Consider the following 20,364-nt stretch of genomic DNA (forward strand, 5'->3'; position numbering starts at 1 on the left):
TTCACATCCTTCCCATAAGTGATGCCCAGAATGGTACACAATACGACAAATGAGGTCTAACAAATCTTAAATAAAAAATCGGCATCTCCTCCTTGTTCTTGTTCTCCATGTCCCTACTAATAAAGCTGAGGATACTGTATGCTTTATTCACTGCCATCTTCAATGACCAATGTACATGTACACGCAGTTCCCTTCACTGCTGCACCCTCTTTAGAATTGTATCTCTTATTATATATTGTCTGTCTCATGTTCCTCCATCCAAAAAGCATCACCACACATTTGCATTAAATTCATCTACTACCCATTATCCATTCCAATAATTTGTCTTTTTAAGTTCTGTACTGTTGTCTTCATAGTTTACAATGCTTCCAAGTTTTGTATCATCTGACAACATTGAGGTGTGCTCTCCACATCAAGGTCTCAGTCAATAATAAATACAATAAAAAGCAAGGGTTCCAATATTGATGCCTGGGGAGCTTCACTACAAATGTTCCTCTAGCCCAAAAATTATCCATTTCTTATTACTCAGCCAATTCTATATCCTTCCTTTTATATCTGACCTTTCCTCCAGCATAAGGTCAGAAGTGAGGATGTCAGAAATTATTGCATAATGTTCAGTGTCATTCATAACTCCTCAGGTACTGAAGCAGTCCATGATCAAATGTAACAAAATCTGGATAATATCCCAGCTTGGGCTGATAAGTGCAAGTATCATCTGCGGCACACAAAGACCAGGCAATGGCCATCTCCAATAAGTCTCTAATAAGAGGCAATCTAACCACTGCTCCTCGACAGTCAATGGTGTTACCATCACTGAATCCCCCACTATCAACATCCTGTAGGGTTACCATTGACCAGAAACTCAACTGGACTCACAACATAAATAAAGTGCCCACAAGAGCATGTCAGAGGCTAGGAATTCTGTGATAAGTAACTCACCTCCTGACTCCCCAAAAGTTGTTCACCATCTGCAAGGAACAAGTCAACAGTAAGTTGGAAGACTGAGACTCCACCTCCCTCCCCTCCCCCAACCCACTTGCTTGGGTGGTTGCAGCTCCAACAATACTCAAGAAGCTTGACACCATCCAGGTCAAAGCAGCCTGTTTTATTGGCACCACTTCCACAAGCATCTACCATCACCACTCAGCAGCAGTGTGTATGATCTACAAGATTCACTGCAGAAATTCACCCAAGATACTTAGACAGCATCTTTCAAACCCACAACTACTTCCATTTAGAAGAACAAGAGTAGCAGATACATTGGAACACCACCACCTGCAAATTCGCCTCCAAGCCACTCATCAGCCTGAGTTAGAAATATATTGCCATTCCTTAAATTTCACTGGTCATCTCATCTACTGTGTCCGTTACTCTCAATATGGTCTCCTCTACACACACACACACACACACAAAACAACACCACCGCCCTGTAGCTGACCACATCAACTCCCTCTCCCACTCCACCAAAGACATGCAATGGCCTCCTCCATTGCTAAATCCAAGCCGTCCGACAACTGGAAGAAGAATGCTTCATCTTCCACCTTGTGTCCCTTCAACCACATGGCATCAATGACGACTTCACCAGTTTCCTTATCTCCTCTTCCCCCACCTCATCCTAGATCCATCCTTCAACTCTGCCCTCTTGAACTGTCCTACATGTCCATCTTCCTTCCCACCTATTCAATCCACCCTCTCCTCTGACCTATCACTATCACCTCTCACCTGAAACCACCTATTGCCTTCCCAGTTACCTTCCCCCAACCCCAACCCTCCTATTTATCTCTTAACCCCCTTTCCCCATCCCCACTCCTGATGAAAGGCTTATGCCCGAAACCTGGGCTCTCCTGCTCTTTGGATGCGGGCTGCCCTGCTGTGCCTTTTCAGCGCCACACTCACCTGCACCAGATCACCAAGATCAAAATTGCAACTCTTCAGGCGCCATCTCTTTGTTGCTAGGCCCATCTCCACCGACGGGCTGCCAATACCGGGTCCAGTGCTGAACCCATACTTACATTGCAACCAGGAGCCCCTGGCTCTGCTACTGCCTCGCCTTTACACACAAGTCTGTTATGTAGCACTTTATCAAACACATTCCACTCAGTTAACCTATTTACATACAAACACACGGATTAGCTGCAGGAAGAGGTCACTCAGCTTCTTGAACCTGTGTTGACATTCAATGAAATCATAACCACTGCACCGGCTACTAAAATTGGGGGGTTCAGTTAACTCAGGTTGTTGGATATCTGGTTTGAATGACAACAATGCTGGTTTAATTTCCAAACTGGCGAGGACACCATGAGGTGTGGTGATCCTGATTAAACTCACCACCCAGTCATCTATCTCGAATGAGATGAATGATAAAATGGTGATGTCGTGACTTTACTTTTACAATATTGCAATTAGCTATTTAACCATAAGCACTTTTTAAAAACAAAGTTTAAAAAAAAAATCACACATACCAGATTGTAATCCAACAGGTTTATTTGGAAGCACTAACTTTCGGAACGCTGCTACTTCATCAGGTAGTTGTGTGATTTTTAACTTTGTCCGCCCCAGTCCAACACAGGTTCATCCACATCATGGCTACCATTAAAAAAGAATCACACAACACCAGGTTATAGTCCAACAGGTTTAATTGGAAACACACTAGATTTCGGAGCAATGCTCCTTCATCAGGTGATAGTGGAGGGCTCAATCCTAACACACAGAATTTATAGCAAAAATTTACAGTGTGATGTAACTGAAATTATACATTGAAAAATTGATTTTCCATTAAGCCTTTCATCTGTTAGAACACAGTGATAGTTTCACTTCTTTCATGTGTAAATCACAAAAACTTTTTTTAAAAAAGTTGCATTCTCGGGTTAGCTGTTAACAATGGTGATAGCTAGACAATATGTTGAAGGTGTTGGCCCCCTGTGTTCTCTGTCTATGCCATGATGTTTAGATTGATTCTAATCTAAAAAATGAGATAACAGAGTTTTACATAAATGTGTGCAGTTTTTGAGCAAAGTACAATGCAACCCTGAAAGTACAAATTCACCCCACAAAATATATGTGTACATGCGGGTCTTTGTCGGTCTGTGTGTGTGTGTGTGTCTGCCTGAGTTGGGGGTTGTAAGTATGAGAGTGTGTATGTGTGTGTGTGTGTAGTGAGTGCAGAGTATCTTAAGTCTGTAAGGAGGTGCATGTGTGAGTGTGTGTGTCTGTAATGGTGTGTGTGGGTGTCTCTGTGCGCATCTGTGTGAAAGAAGTGACTCTATCACTGTATTCTAACAGATGAAAGGCTTAACGGACAATCAATTTTTCAATGTATAATTTCAGTTACATCGCACTGCAAATTTTTGCTATAAATTCTGTGTGTTAGGATTGAGCCCTCCACCATCACCTGATGAAGGAGCGTCGCTCCGAAAGCTAGTGTGTTTCCAATTAAACTTGTTGGACTATAACCTGGTGTTGTGTGATTTTTAACTTTGTACATCCCAGTCCAACACCGGCACCTCCACATCATTAAAAAAGAAAATTATCTCTGCATCTGTAAACAGGAGGTTTTGCATCATGTTCTATTCTGATGCTAACGAGCACAGACCATATTAGATCCAAAGAGTCATGGCCATCCTCTCCCAGATAGTAAAGTGATAAATTGATAAATACACACAGTTTGCAGAATGCGAAAGCCTGGGCGAGGTTCCCCAAGTTTTCCCTCTCCCTCGGTCAGATAAAGTTCATTGAAAACGCAAATTCCAACCGGCCCACACCATCATGTCTGTTTGACAGCGGTTACCATGGCAACCAGGCACGGACCGCCATGACTGACATCTCACTGGATGCCGATGCTACCCAATTACGTCACCGGGACCGACGACCAACCAATCACACTGAGGGATTGCAAGCACCTACCTTGTCATTGGACGTCATTACGCGGGCTGTCCAATGGCCAAAACGCATCTCTCGGTCCAATTGGCCGTCCTGCGGCTGACAGACATCCAATAAGTTGGGGGCGATGTCCGGCTTTTTCATTATTATTGGCTGCTCCGCGAATAGTGGGCGGGATTGGTTGGCCGCGCCATGCCATAAAGAGGCGGTGTTACGCAATCTCTCGACTGCGTTGGCTAATGTTTTGAGGTGTTGCCCAATGGGCGTGTGGATGACGTGAGGGAGGAGGAGGAGGAGGAGGCCGCCGCCGCCGCCGCCGCCGCCGCCGCCATTTTGGAGAAGGAGGCAGCGGGCCGCTAAGTAAAGGGAGCTCACTGGATCAGGTGGTCATTTCCATATTTCCTTTTAAAGGGAATGTCTGTTTGTGTTTTAAACCTGCCGATCAAAAATATCATACTAAAAAGTATTTCTGGGCACTTTGCTATTCAACCTGTTCAGTGATGCTGCACACAGCCAAGGAGCAGGCAGCCCTGGCTCAGAGGTAAGACCTCAACATCTGCTCCAGATGCTGAAGTTCTTATCACAAAGAAAGAAAAGACTGGGGGGGAATCAATAGGGGATGAAATCTACAGGAGAAAGTGAGGTCTGCAGATGCTGGAGATCAAAGTTGAAACTTTATTGCTGGAACAGCACAGCAGGTCAGGCAGCATCCAGGGAACAGGAGATTCGACGTTTCGGGCACATGCCCTTTGAAGAAGGGCATGTGCCCGAAACGTCGAATCTTCTGTTCCCTAGATGCTGCCTGACCTGCTGTGCTGTTCCAGCAATAAAGTTTCAGATGAAATCTACAGGTCCAAGTCTGGTAATTGTTGGACTTTGGCTCAATCTACAAACTTACTTTCTTCTATGTGTGAGCCAAGTCCTGCGTGTTCTTTTAAATGAAGCAATAGGAGAAGATATTCGGTCTCACACTCTTAATTTATTTTACACAGTAAGTGAACAAAGCATTCAGAGCTCTGGGTCTAAACCCCTTTGTCCCTGACAAACTATAAAAGTATGCCAGTTCAAAAAGGAAAGACCTCGTTTTGTCCCTGCCCCAGTATTTTATACAATAAAAAACGTCATACATACAATAAAAAACGTCATATAAACACTGAGGTAGAATTATCTTCTGATTGGGTGTTAGTCTGACTCCATTCCCCGCCTCCTCGCATTCCTATCTGTCCGATCCCACGTGACCTTCTTTTGCCCGCGAAATGGGGCATCACGCGGCCTCCTCGACCCACTTCCGAGGCGCGAAACGGGACGTCACGTGATCGCCCGCCCTCTTCCGGGGCGCGAAACGGGACATCACGTGACCAGTCCGCACTTTCCGGGCGCGAAACGGGACGTCACGTGACCAGTCCGCACTCTTCCGGGTGCGAGACGGGGACGTCACGTAGCCACGCCCCGCACTCTTCCGAGTTCAAAATGGGGACGTCACGTGGCCACGCCCCCTGCTTGAGTTACAGAGCCACCACAGTTTTAAGTACTGAATCCATCCAGAGTCACAGCCAGCCTTCCGTTTTTAAAGTAAGAAATATATTTACATGTCCCATCCTCAGAACTGGTCATCTTGTGGTGACCCAGTGCAGAGATAAAAAGGAAGCTCTTAGTGAGAATAGTGAATCTATGGAAATTCTTTGCTGCAGAGTATGGTTGAGAATGTCATTAAGTATGTTGAAGAGGTAGGTAGATTTTTTTTTTTAATCATTAAGGGGAAATCAAGAGCTGTTTGGCAGGAAACTGGAATTGCTGATGATCACATCAGCCATGATCTTACTGAATGGCAGAGCAGACTCAATGGGCTGAATGACTAGCTTCTGCTTCTACTATATCTCATGGTCTTGTTATTTTTGAAGATGTAGGTTCTTGCCCAGGGATATTTCACAACATTTATGAACATGTTGATTGAAAATCTTTTTTTTGTCTTTTGCAGCACTGAGTTCGATGTTTCAGCACTGAATCTATACCATCAAGCACTTATCAAAGTGAATCTGCACTTGGCCAGTAGCCTTACATTGTATAGGTGTGTTTCAAGTACTCCTCTAAATACTACTTGAATGGTGAGAATTCAAGTCTCTACTGCCCTTTCTGATAGAGTTCCAAATATCCAACATCCTTTGAATCCTAAACCTCCTACCTCTTACAATAAACCAGTCTACATTGGTCATTGACACCGCTCAAGGGAAAGGTTTCTCCCTGTTTATGCCCCTCATAATTTTGTATACCTCAATCAAGTCTTGTCTTCCTGCAAATTCTAAACACATTCCACTCCAGTCTTCTCTTTCATAGCTAATATGCTCTGTTCAGGGGTAACATCATGGTGAATCTCCTCTGCACCCTGTCTAATACAGTCACACCTTCAGAGAATGTGGTGACCAGACCTGCACACAATTCTGTACCTGTGGTCTAGCTGAAGTTCTGTACAGCTCTACCTCCCTGCTGTTGTAATCAATCTTGATTAATAAAGGCAAGTATTCTCTATGCTGCCTTAAACACTGAAAATACTATGTCTTTTTATTCTGTACCTTTAATTGTGAACTGAAATGAGAAAAGTGGTTTTAAAACAAAGTATTGCTGCATTGTTTTGAAAGCAAATCACCTAGCATGCATTGTAAACACTTTATCCCACTGTAACTGAAATGTAGTTTGCCAACAAACTACAACAGAAGGCTAATGTAGAAATGGAGCTCTGGTTGGTTACAAGTAGCTGATTAGTCTATGATCAGTTATTGATGTCTGCCTACCAGCAATGATATGATTGGTTGTCAGGTAACTGAACCTTTTACTGCTTGGAACAAGATAGAGAAGCCAGCAGGCCTCTGCAGTTTTGATGCTCTCTGCAATAAATGCTAATTCAAGCCTGAAGAAAACCAGTACATTTTTTCAGCAGTTGCTGTAAGGTGTGACTTTTTATATTAGTAGCTTAGACACCTTCCGTAAGAATGAACCTGCACCTTGTGCCTCCTGCACCCCAGTGAAAACATCTAGAGAAGAAATACCGACCAGCAGCATTCTCTTCAACATAAGAACCATCAGCAGATCCTGCAAACAGACCACTGAACTGATTTGCCAGTTATTCCTCTATCTGTAACATCTCTTGATGGTTTGTGTGTGTCTGTTTCTATAGTGTTTAGAGTTTTCAGTAAGAGTTCTACCAATGATTCATGATTCCTAAACTGTTCATAATAAACAATAATTCTTTTAAGGTTTAAAAACCTGGAACATGATTTTTGTCAACCTGGGTTTAAAAGACAGAAATTGGGAATTATTTTGCACACTTCTGGAGAATCTTAACTTTATGATTTCCATCTGAAATCTATGATTCCTTCTTTCCATAAATCACTATCTCATCATTTTATCACCTTTTTTGACTGTAGGCTTTCCTTTTGTTTAGTTTATATTAACAGAAGACTCCAAAAAAACCTAGCAACATAGGAGGAGGTTCTGCATCTTGTGCAACAAATAGTCATACATGCCAACCAGATATCCTAAATTAATCTAGTTCTGCCAGCTAGCATTTGCCTCCTATCCCTCTAAACCCTTCCTATTAAAACATTACAGTGCAGTACAGGCCCTTCAGCCCTTGATGTAGTGCCAACCTGTGGAACCAATCTGAAGCCCATCTAACCTACACTATTCCATTCACATCCATATGCCTATCTAATGACCATTTAAATGCCCTTACAGTTGGCGAGTCTACTACTGTTGCAGGTAGTGAGTTCTACACCCCTACTACTGTCTGAGTAAAGTAACTATCTCTCTGACATCTGTTCTATATCTATCACCCTTCAATTTAAAGCTATATCCCCTCATGCTAGCCATGAGGAAAAAGGCTAAAACTGTCCAACCTATCTAACCCTCTTACCTTGTGTCTCAATTAAGTCATCTCTCAAACTTCTTTCTAATGAATTCAGCCTTTCCTCATAAGACCTTCCCTCCATACCAGGCAACATCCCAGTAAAATCTCCTCTAAAACCTGATCCAAAGCTTCCATCTCCTATAAATGCGGTGACCAGAACTGTACGCAGTACTTCAAATGTGGCCACACCAGAGTTTTGTACAGCTGCAGCATAATCTCTTGGTTCTGAAACTCAATCCCTCTACCAATAAAAGCTAACCTGCTGTATACCTTCTGAACAACCCTATCAACCTGGGTGGCAACTTTCAGGGATCGATGCACATGGACATAGATCTCTCTGCTCACCTACACTACCAAGAATCTTACCATCAGCCTGTACTCTGCATTCCTGTTACTCCTTCCAAAGTGAATCACCTCACACTTCTCTGCATTAAACTTCATTTGCCAACTCTCGGCCCAGCTCTGCAGCTTATCTATGTGTCTCTAACCTACAACATCCTTCGTCACTATCTACAACTCTACCGACCTTACTGTCATCCGCAAATTTACTAACCCATCCTTCTATGCCCTCATCAGGTCATTTATAAAAATGACAACGTGCTCCCAAAACAGATCCTTGCAGTACCCTACTAGTAACTGAGCTCCAGGATGAATATTTCCTATCAACAACCACTCTGTCTTTCAGCTAGCCAATTTCGGATCTAAACCACTAAATCACCCTCAATCCCATGCCTCTATTTTCTGCAATACCCTACCACGAGGAACTTGATCAAATGCTTTACTGAAATCCATATACACCACATCAGCGGCTTGACCCTCATCCACCTGTTTGGTCACCTTCTCAAAGAACTCTAAAGTTTGCAAGGCATGACCTACCCTTAACAAGATCATGTTGACTATCCCTAACCAACTTGTTCCTTTCTAGATGATAAATCCTATCTCTTAAAATTCTTTCCAACACTTTACCCACAACTGAAGTAAGGCTCACTGGTCTAAATTGCCAGGGTTGTCTCTACTCCTTGAACAAGTGGACAACAGTTGCTATCCTCCAGTCTTCTGGCACTATTCCTGTAGACAATTTTGATATAAAGATCAAAGCCAAAGGCACAGCAATCTCCTCCCTGGCTTCCCAGAGAATCCTAGGATAAATCCCATCCAGCCCAGGGGACTTAACTATTTTTACACTTCCCATAATTGCTAACCCCTCCTGCTTATGCACCTCAATCCCATCTAGCCTAGTAGCCTGTATCTCCGTATTCTCCTTGATCACATTGTCTTTTTCTAGAGTGAATACTGACAAAGTATTCATTTGGTGTTTCCCCTAGCTCCTCTGACGCCATGCACAACTTCCCACTACTATGCTTGATTGGCCTAATCTTACTCTAGATTAGAGTGGTGCTGGAAAAGCACAGCAGGTCAGGCAGCATCCGAAGAGCAGGAATATCGACATTTCGGGCAAAAGCGCTTCACCAGGAATAGAGGTAGGGTGCCTGCAGAGTGGAATGATAAATGAGGTGGGGGTGGAGAGAAAGTCGCATAGAATACAGTGGGTGAATGGGGGTGGGGATGAAGGTGATAGGTCAGAGAGGAGGGTGGAGTGGATAGGTGGAAAGGAAGATGGGCAGGTAGGACAGGTCATTAGGGCGGTGCTGAGCTAGAATGTTGGAGCTGGCGTGAGGTGGAGGAAGGGGAAATAACGAAACTGGTGAAATCCACATTGATACCATGGGGTTGAAGTGTTCCGAGGCGGAAGATGAAGCGTTCTTCCTCCAGGTGGTGAAGGAGTTTTTACCTAATCTTACTCTAGTCATTCTTCTATTCCTGACAGAGCTATAGAAAGCCTTAGGGTTTTCCTTAATCCTATCTGCCAACGACTTCTCATGTCCACTCCTGGCTCTTCTTAGCCAGGAAAGACCTAATGGGAGAGCTAACTTGGAACTCGCAAACGTCCTAACAAGAGATTAAACTACCTTCGTAAACCACAGCACCTGCGATCAACAACTTCCTCTCTGCCTGACCGGATTAGCTGGTCCTTGAATAAGCTGCACATTTCAATTGTGCCGTCCCCTGCAGCTTCCTTCCCCATCCTATGCATCCTAAATATAGCCTAATCTCATCGTAATTGCATTTCCCCCAGCTATAACTCTTGCCCTGCAGTATATACCTATCCTTTTCCATCAATAAAGTAAACATAAATGAATTGTGGTCATTATCACCAAAGTGCTCACCTGACTCCAAATCTAACACCGGGCCAGGTTCATTACGCAGTACCAAATCTAATGTGGCCTCGTCCCGTGGCTTGTCTACGTACTGTGTCAGAAAATCCTCCTGCACACATTGGACCAAAACTGACCCATCTAAAGTATTTGGATTATGGTATTTCCAGTCAATATTTGGAAAGTTAATAACAACTACCTGTCACTCTCTCTCCTATCGAGGATCATCTTTACTACCCTCTCCCCTACATCTCTGGAACTATTTGGAGGCCTATAGAAAACTCCCAACATGGTGACCACTCCTTTCCTGTTTCTAATCTCAGCCTATACTATCTCAGTCGATGAGTCCTCAGATGTCCTTTCTGCAACCATAATACTGTCCTTGACTAACAGAGCCACACCACCCCCCTTTTACCATTTTTTCTGTTCTTACTGAAACATCTGCATCCCAGAACCTGCAATAACCATTCCTGTCCCTTCTCTCTGAAATGGCCACAACATCAAAATCCCAGGTACCAACCCATGTTGCACGTCCACCCACTTTATTCCAGATGCTGCTGGCGTTGAAGTAGACACTTGAAACCAACTTCTTGCTTGCCAGTGCCACCTTGTAATCTTCAGTCTTCACTACTCTCAACTCCCTGTATACTCTAAATACAATTTCGGTTCCCATCCCTCTGCTGAATTAGTTTAAACCCACCTGAAGAGCATTAGCAAATTCCACCCCCCTCCCCCCAGGATATTGGTACCCCTCTGGTTCAGGTGACGACCATCCTGTTTGTAGAAGTCCCACATACCCCAGAAAGAGCCCGAATTATCCAGGAATCCAAAACCTTCCATCCATCCTTGTAGCCACGTGTTTAACTCTTCTCTCTATTCCTTGTCTTGCTAGCATGTGGCACAGGCAACAAACCAGAGACAACAACTGTTTGTTCTAGCTCTAAGCTTCCACCCTAGCTCCCTGAATTTCTGCCTTAGATCTCCATCCCTCTTCCTACCTGTATCATTGGAGCCTATATGGACCACGACTTGGGGCTGTTCCCCCACCCCCTCAAGGATCCCAAAAACACCATCCAAACCCTGGCACCTGGGAGACAATACACCAACCATGTATTCATACACCCATCCGGATGTTTTTTAAATGTTGTAATTGTACCAACCTCCACCACTTCCCCTGGCAGCTCATTCCATACACGCACCACCCTCTGCCCCTTAGGTCCATTTTAAATCTTTCCCCTCTCACCTTAAACCTATGCCCCTCTAGTTTTGGACCCCCCCAACTCTGGGTAAAAGATCTTGGCTATGCACCCTATCCATGCCCCTGCAGCATACCGCTGGTCACAGGTCTCCAGTCCAATAAGCCCTCCACCCTCAAGGAGAGCAATTGAAACTCACTTCCCAGCTCTTGGTTTGTGGCCCTATAGGGTAATGACATCTCTAGCGGTGTTTTTCAATGCTATGAGAGTATCTGTCTATGCTACCTATCCTAGTAAACCCCTGCCAGGCTCTGGGCAAACAGTTTTCCTTCAACACCCCTCTATCAACATGTTGATTATTACTCAGGGTCATGTAAATGGAGTCTATGAATGAAAGGTTGGCTTCCATGATGGTCTGGGCTATGCTCAAATCTTTTTTGTAGTTTCTTACAGTCCTGGGCAGAGCGGTTGCCATACAGTATGCTTTCAGTGATGCATCTTTAACGGTTGGTGAGGGTCCTTATGGGCGTGCCAAATTTTCTGAGCAGCCTGAGGAAGAAAAGGCATTGTTGTGCTCTTTTGACTGTCGCATCCAAATGGGAGGTCCAGGACAGATTATCGATTATCATCACTCCTAGGAATTTTATCGCACTGTACCCTCTCAACCTCTGCTTCGTTGATGTAGACGGAGGCCTTTCTTTCTGAAATCCATGATCAGTTATTTAGCTTTGCCAGTGTTGACAGGCTGCTCTCACCGCACCATGTCACCAAGCCCTCTTATCTTCTTTCTGTATTCTGAGTCTTTGCTGTTAGATATCTATCCTAGTTTCTTTTGGTCTTTAGAAGATCAGTTGCCATACCACATTGTGGTGCATCTAGATAGGGTACTTTCTATGGTGCGTCTGTAAAAATTGGTAAGTGTCTTTATGGACACGCCAAATTTCCTTAGCCTCTTGAGGAAGTAGTGCTTTCTTGACCATAGTGTCAACGTGGGTAGACGAGAGAGATTCTTGGTGATCATCACTCCCTGGAACCTAATTCTCTCAACCATCTCCACATCAGCACCATTGATGCAGACAGAGGTATGTCCTCCACTCTGCTTCCCAAAGTCCCTTGTGTTGCTGACATCAATGGAGAGATTGTTATCTTTGCACCACGACACCAAGCATTTGTGGTGGGGAAAATCACCAGTTTCGGAGTCAGAGTGGGGTTCAATGACAGAGTTTATTGCACAAGGAAATACCAGAGCTCTGGGGAGAGAGATAAGAACAGTACATGTCAGCTGCGAGTCTTCTCTCCACCCGGATTACATGTCGAGAAATCTTTATACATCTTGTGATTACATAGGTCAGTGATGAGATTATTGTCTTTATACATGGCTTGTTTATAGTAATCTTTACAGAATCATTGATAGTTGTCAGTTTCAGGGTAGACACTGTCAGTTTCAATGTCTGCATGGAATTCCATTGCTGTAGTAATGGGCACTAATTGCTCTTCCTGAGAAGGACGATTACTGCAGCCCTGGCCGCTAACATTTCGTATTGAGTCTGTGTCAAGTTGTTACCATTTCTATAAGAGGTGCTGTGCTGGCTTTCTGGTGGCCTCAGGCAGTGTCTGTATCTGCTCTGCTGTTTCCATCTTGTGATCTGGTGGCCATCTTATGTGTCAAGTTGACCAACTGATGGCTCAGTGGCCATCTTATGTGTCCATGTGCCTAGTGTCATCATGTCCCGTGCCATCTCCCTCTTGACATTCTATCTCCTTTATCATACTCCATCTCGTTGTTGTTTGAGATCCTACCTGCAACAGTATTGTCATCAGCAAACTTGGGTGTAAATGGGGTTGGTGTGGAATTTGGCCACACAGTCGTGAGTATATAAGAAGCATAAGAGAGGAGTGAGTATGCAGCCTTATAAGGCACCAGTGTTAAGGATAGTCGTGGAGGGGGTTTTGTCACCTATTCTTATTAACTGCTGTCTGTTGGTCAGGAAGCTGGCCAGAATGCTGGGTGTACCCTACTCATCTTTAGAATTGTGCCATTGTGTTTTTGCATCCAATTGAGAATGGGGTTCTCTTCCAAAAGACACCTTTCAGACGGTGAAGCTTTTCTTCAGTCTATGCCTAAATGTTATCTTTAATTTTGACCTCATCTTAGTGAAATGGGGATGAGTAAAATCAACACAGCTGAGGCTGAAATGAGAAGACGTTTTACCCCGCAAATGCCAGAAGCAAACATTTTAAGAACTGATCTTCAGAGAGGGTACAGATCTTTCAGCCCTCCAAGCTTGCTGTGTCATTCAATAAGATCATGGTTGATCTGTTTGGAAAGCGAGTTGAAACTACAGTCTGCTCTCCCCCCACCACCCCCCTGTTGCTGAGAAATCGGTGGACTGTGTTCATTGGGTACCCATTCTTTTTGAACACACACAAGTTGCATCAGAACATTATTTCAACGAGCCAACACACACTGCACCACAAAGGAACTACGCAGAGCAGAGGAAAATCACCTATGTCTTTTGTTCAAAAAGAATGGGTACCCAATGAGCACAGTCTGCCAATCTCTTAGCAACAAACCCAAACATGCAGACAAAACACGTCCAGAAACCCTAGCCACTCTCCCCTACATCAAAGACATCTTGGAAATGACTGCCAGACTACTCAGACCCTTTGGCATCACAGTAGCCCACCAACACACTAAAACAGCAGCTAATGAACTTGAAAGACCCTATACAGACAATAAACAAAACTAACGTTATTTACAAAATACCGTGCAAGGACTGTAACAAACAATACATTGGACAAACAGGCAGAAAACTGGCCACCGGATACATGAACACCAACTAGCCACAAAAAGACATGACCCTCTCTCACTTGCATCCTTACATACGGATGAGGAAGGACACCACTTCGACTGGGACAATACATCCATCCTAGGACAAGCCAAACAAAGACATGCACGAGAATTCCTAGAAGCATGGTATTCCAACTGGAACTCTATCAACAAACACATCGAGTTAGACCCCATCTACCACCCCCTGAGAAAAGTAACAGGAAGTGACTTCACCACAGGAACTAACATCACCAACCCAAAGAAACCCAAACATATAAATAGAACACAGGAAGTTTTAGCATTGCTTCGCATGAGGTCCACTGAAGATGTTACCTAGTAAGGTAATGAAACGTCTGGAAATGAACCTTTCAGCTCAGCAAGCAAACCTACATCCAAAACCTCAACCTGAGCTACAAATCTTCTCAAAACTCACTAAGACCTACAACAGATGTTAGGCTTACTGGTCTGTAGTTCCCAGTCTTTTCTTTGTAGCCTTTCATGAATAGGGACACAACATTTACTGCCCTCCAGTCTTCTGGGACCTCACCTGTGGTTAACGATGAGCACAAATATCAGCCAGGGACCTTGCAACTTTTTCTCTAGCCTCTTGCAGCATTCTTTGATATATCTCATCAGGACCAGGAGATTTATCCACTTTCATACATTCAAATACATTCAATACCTTCTACACTTTGATATGGATTTCCCCAAGACTAACTAACTTCCCCAAGTTCCCAAGTCTTCATTGTCTTTTTCCACAGTAAACACAGAGGAGAAATATTCATTGAAGACTTCACCCATCTCCTGTGGTTCTACACGTACATGTCCGTGTTGGTCCTTGAGGGGTCCTGTTCTCTCTAGTTAACCTTTTTCCTTTAATATATTTAAAGAACCTCATTCAACCTCTAAGTGAAAAAAGGCTTTCTCCAATCTACTCTAAGCCATTTGTTCCTAACCTTAAACTTATGCTCTATGATCTTGTATCTTTTAATAAGATCGCCCATCATTCATTTAAACCCGAATGGATGAAGACCAAATCTGCTCGACATTTCTTCAGAAAATAAGCCACAAATACCTGTACTTAAATGAACCTCTTTAAGAACTAATTTAATGCAATTATATAATTTTTCAAATGAGACAAAATTATACACCACTCCAGGTGTAACCTCACCAAGGCCCCGTATGATTGCAGTAAAACTTCCTAACTCTAGCATTCTGTTCACCGTGCAATTAACATCAACATTACATTTGCTTTCATTATCACTTGCTGTACCTGCATATTAAAATTTTATTATTCATGTACCAGGGAACCCAGATCCCTTTCTGCCTCAGTTCTGCAATATCTCTGCACTTAAATACTCCACTGCTTATCCAAAGTGGACAAGTTCACATTTTCCCACATTGTACTCCGTCTGTAACGTTTTGTCCACTCACTTAACCTACTGAGATCCCTTTACAGATTTCTCATGTTTTCCTCACAGCTTACTTAGTTGGATTTTTAGGTGTTAATATTAAGGAACCAAGGTGGATGAATAAATTTGAGGGATCATCCAATTGCATTGAATTGAGGAACTGGCTTAAGGGGCAGCAAGATCTACTCCTGTCGAAAGTTCCTAAGTGTAATATCTGAAGAACAGGAGTGAACGAACAGACAGTGAAAAGAAAGAAAAGAAGATGACCAACATTTAATGCCCTGTGGGAAGAAAGTCTGGTCTGGTCTGGCCAGCATGTGACTCCAGGCCCACAGCAATGTGGTTGTCTCTTAAGTGCCCTCTGAAATGGCCTGTAGCAAACCACTCAGTTCAAGGGCAGTTAGGATTGGGAAACAAAACTGGCCCCGCCCTTCTAAATCAAGGGAAAAAGACAAGGCAAAGGAGGGTGTGATATTCTGTGTGTAACAATGGGTGCACAATGGCTGCTGCAAGATTCAGGCTACTTTGCTTATTTTGCCATGACTCATACTATAAAATATTCATGAGAAACAGGGATCAACTGATCTTGTTTAACCAATCAAGTACTTATTATAGGATGCCATACACCTTCCCCTTAATTAAATATAACACAGATTATCAGTCTTTTTCTCATGACTATTTTGTCAGAACATGATAAGCTCAGACTCACTTCACCTTCAGCAAGTCTCGAGTTTTATTCCTAATTGTTTATATTAATACTGCTTCGGGGCTGGGTGGTGCTGTCAGTTAACCCAATATTCTTTTCAACTCTGGGATGAGAGTTCAAGTCGAACTAAATGAAATTTCCTGTCATAAATATTTTAAGGTTTTTTCAACAATCTGTCAATTCACGGCATTTCACAGATGAATCAATATTTCAAAAGTAGACTTGGTAATAACTTGAGCAGAAAATTTAAATGCTTGAAGAGGTAAAATTTGGAGGCAAAAGCAGAGTGAGAGTAATTGGAGAGCTCTTTGAAAAAGCTGGCACAGGCAAAATAAGCCGCCTGTCCTTCATTTGTGCAGTGCCATTCTATCAATCACATCAATTGCTGAAGACATCTGAAAAGCTATTTTTTATTGTCTGCGATGAAGAAATATGTTGAAGATTTCTGAGATTTGGAAGTGATTTATTCACAGTCCTACTCCAAAGAAATTGGAATTAACAAATGTGCAACTAAAATGCAGCTTTAATTTTTTTTTAAAAATTTCCACAAAGGAATTTTTTGGGTTATGTTTGGCTGCTGTCTTATAGGATGGTTTAATTATTCATCATGGGTTGTATCTGCTTTTCTGCAAAATACGTTAGATGTATATTGAGGTCATTTGGTAAAAGATAACAAAACATGTGAATGCCTTCATTATTTTTAGATTAGATTCCCTAGTGTGGAAACAGGCCCTTTGGTCCATTTTTGCCAGCACCTGAAGCGCTCTGCAAGGAGGAACATCTCCGGGACACCCACACTAATCAACCCCATTGCCCCAAGGCCCAACATTTCAACTCCCCCTCCCACTCTGCCAAGGACATGCAGGTCCTGGGCCTCCTCCACCACCGCTCCCTCACCACCAGACACCTGGAGGAAGAACGCCTCATCTTCTGCCTCGGAACACTTCAACCCCAGGGCAATCTTTCCACTCTGAAGGCTTCCTGCCTCTATTCCTGATGAAGGGACTTTTGCCCGAAATGTCAATTTTCCTGCTCCTCAGATGCTGCCTGACCTGCTGTGCTTTTCCAGCACCGCTCTGATCTAAACTCTGGTTTCCAGCATCTGCAGTCCTCACTTTTTTACCTGTAAGTACAGAACTTTAGCTGGACCACTCATCCATGTCTACACCAAAAATTCTTTTCTAGATCAGAGAAGGCAGGTTGGTATTTGGATCTTTCCCCTTAGAGAGGCCGATCTTGTTTAAATATAACTTTTTTTATGGGACCTCTATAGAAGTTTATAAAGTCATGAGAGGCATGGATAGGGTGAATAGTCAAGATCTTTTCTCTTGGGGACTCCAAACTAGAGAGAGGTGAGAGAGGAAAGATGTAAAAGCGACTTGAGCGGTATTTTTTTTTTCTTGCAGAAGGTGGTGCGTGTATGGAATGAGCTGCCAGAGGAAGTGTGGAGGGTGATACAATGACAACATTTTAGAAGTCATCTGGATGGCTAAATTAATGGGACTAGATTAATTTGGAATATCTGTTCTACCTGGACAAGTTGGACCAAAGTGTCTGTTTCTATGCTCGTACATCTCTATGACTGATTATATCCTTCCACTTTCTCTAGAGTAACCCTTCTCATTCTATGCCAAGCTGTTTGTCACCTGCTTCCAAGGGCTTTCCCTCTTTTATTTTCTTCTGATAGCTCTTTACACATAGGATGCAAATTACCCTTCCTGCACTTAAAAGGGCAAACAATTAGCCTTGGAGAGATGCTTGCACCCTCCCACCATTTTCACCTCTTCAGCAATTTAGAAATGTCCATTCTCAACTCTCCATAAATTAACACCTTGAAGCGGTCAGTTAATGGCTACTTATGGGCCTCAACATGACATCAGCCCAATTAACTGGCTTCCTGGCAGGTCAGAAAACTGCCTGACAGGGTAACCACTTTGAGTTATTTGGCTGGGAGGGATTTTTCAGGCCTCCATTTTACCCCAATCTATGGATAAGGGGGATGCTCTTGCCTCCAACCCCACCCACTAAATCCCCTTCTTACAACCTTAACCCCATGAGACCCAGAAGCAAACAAATGATCTCTCTCCTTTTGGATCCCCTAAAAACTAGGCCTCTAGTGACAATCTCGGACTGAGAAGCCATTCACTTCTGATTGGCCAGCAGCCTTTAGTGAAGTGAGACTTTAACGTTCAGCTGTGTGATTCACTGGGGAACTCAAGCTGATTGGAGCTGAGTTCAGTGAGCTTTCACAATGGGATGAAACATTTGTTGCCCCACACTTAGGCAACAAAATGGAAAATCCTTGAACCCCAGTTAGATGGATAATTAATTAAGAGTCTCTAAGAGGACTAGAGATATCATATTATATAGGATTTACAGGAAGTGTAACTAGCTTTACAAAAAGATGGCAGCTCCACGATAGTGCTGTTTCTTACAGATTAACATAGTTACACCTTTAATTTGAACCATTAGAACATGTACCACCTTCATACTCAAAGGTTAGGCAAATCTACTCACTAAACAGTTTCTACATCTTCTGTGGAATATCTTTGAATTTAGTTGCAAAACAAATATTTGCAAAGCACTGCCTTTGGATTTGATGACTACTTAAACAAGGATGTTTCATATGTGGAATCATCAACATTGAGCTCAACCATGACAATTGTAACCCAACAAGCATTTTCTGATGCTCATACAATTAAATACCATCAAATCAGAATAACAAAATGTGAAAATAATAACACCATATTATACCGTCTCAAGTTTCAGAGCCTTTAGGCATTTTTCTACAGAAAAGGTTTAAAATACAAGTTTTGTGTTTCAAAGTACACTTAATTCTCACGTTCATAAAAGGCAATTGAGACAATTGGTGCTGAAATGATAATTAATTACGTATGTTTTGTGATAGACTATTGGATGGCAGTTGTGGTTTGGTGGTATCATGCTCACCTCTGAATTAAACAATCATGGTTCAAGATCCATGCTAGAAATTTGGAGTACAAAGTGCTGTCATCCATGTCAGAGGTGTGGTCTACTGGATGAAAATTATATCAAATTTGAATACAGAACAGGTCATTCGTCCATTTGGTCAATGCCAGTGTCTTTGTGCTCCACACAAACATCATATACTACATCATCTAACCATGTTAAAAATCACACAACACCAGGTTATTTGGAAGCACTAGCTTTTAGAGCACTGCTCCTTCAACCACTTGCTGAAGGAGCAGCGCTCTGAAACCTAGTGCTTCCAATTAAACCTGTTGGACTATAACCTGGTGTTGTGCGAATTTTAACTTTGTACACCCCAGTCCAACACCGGCACCTCCACATCATCTAACCATGTTTACTTTCCTTCTGTTCTTTTCAAACTCATTTATTAATCTAACTTCTCATTAAGTACATTAATCCAAAATCCAAAAAAAATGGTGATGAGCCTCCTTCAACTGCCATTCATGCGGCCTGGATGTACGCAGCTGTTAAGAAGTGCACTCCAGGACTTTGACCCAGATTAGTTACTGTCTTACAACAGTAACTCATAAGCAGAACCATTCGAGTGTGAACATAGGAACAAGAGTAGACAATTCAGCCTGTCAAACATATTATGCCATTCAATACGATCTAAGACTTCAGTGCCTTTTACCTTCCCACTCCCATAAATGTATGCCCCACTGGTAATCAGAAATCTATTCATCTCTGTCTCGGGACAGTCAACATGGCTTTGTGCATGGGAAATCATGTCTCACAAATTGATTGAGTTTTTTGAAGAAGATTGAGGGCAGAGCAGTAGATGTGATCTATATGGATTCAGTAAGGCATTCAACAAGGTTCCCCATGGGAGACTGGTTAGCAAGGTTAGATCTCATGGAATACAGGGAGAACTAGCCATTTGGATACAGAACTGGCTCAAAGGTGGTGGTGGAGGGTTGTTTTTAAGACTGGAGGCCTGTGACCAATGGAGTGCCACAAGGATCGGTGCTGAGTCCTCTACTTTTTGTCATTTACATAAATGATTTGGATGCGAGCATAAGAGGTACAGTTAGTAAGTTTGCAGATGACACCAAAATTGGAGGTGTAGTGGACAGCGAAGAAGGTTACCTCAGGTTACAGCAGGATCTGGACCAGATGGGCCAATGGGCTGAGAAGTGGCAAATGGAGTTTAATTCAGATAAATGCGAGGTGCAGCATTTTGGGAAAGCAAATCTTAGCAGGACTTATACACTT

At 43.0% G+C, this 20,364-nt stretch overlaps 1 protein-coding gene and 1 long non-coding RNA gene across 5 annotated transcripts in view; one reads left to right on the plus strand and one right to left on the minus strand.

Annotated features, from left to right (window-relative positions):
* The window catches only part of dlec1 (DLEC1 cilia and flagella associated protein), a 186,422-nt gene extending 182,645 nt beyond the window's left edge, over positions 1-3,777 (minus strand). For 3 of the 4 annotated variants that reach the window (XM_043690852.1, XM_043690850.1, XM_043690853.1), the window contains exon 1: positions 3,662-3,777. The gene's annotated coding sequence lies outside the window, so the exon portion shown is untranslated. Of the gene's footprint in view, positions 1-939; positions 969-3,661 lie in introns of all 4 variants that reach the window. The other variant, XM_043690851.1, reaches the window with a different exon arrangement.
* A 494-nt stretch (positions 3,778-4,271) lies between these two features.
* LOC122550168 lies at positions 4,272-7,303 on the plus strand. The gene is made up of 2 exons (XR_006311760.1): positions 4,272-4,420; positions 5,858-7,303. It is a non-coding gene; the product is annotated as an uncharacterized LOC122550168 (long non-coding RNA).
* The last annotated feature ends 13,061 nt before the right edge of the window (positions 7,304-20,364 follow it).

This window comes from Chiloscyllium plagiosum, chromosome 5 (genome assembly GCF_004010195.1).
Source record: "Chiloscyllium plagiosum isolate BGI_BamShark_2017 chromosome 5, ASM401019v2, whole genome shotgun sequence".
Lineage (NCBI taxonomy): Eukaryota > Metazoa > Chordata > Chondrichthyes > Orectolobiformes > Hemiscylliidae > Chiloscyllium > Chiloscyllium plagiosum.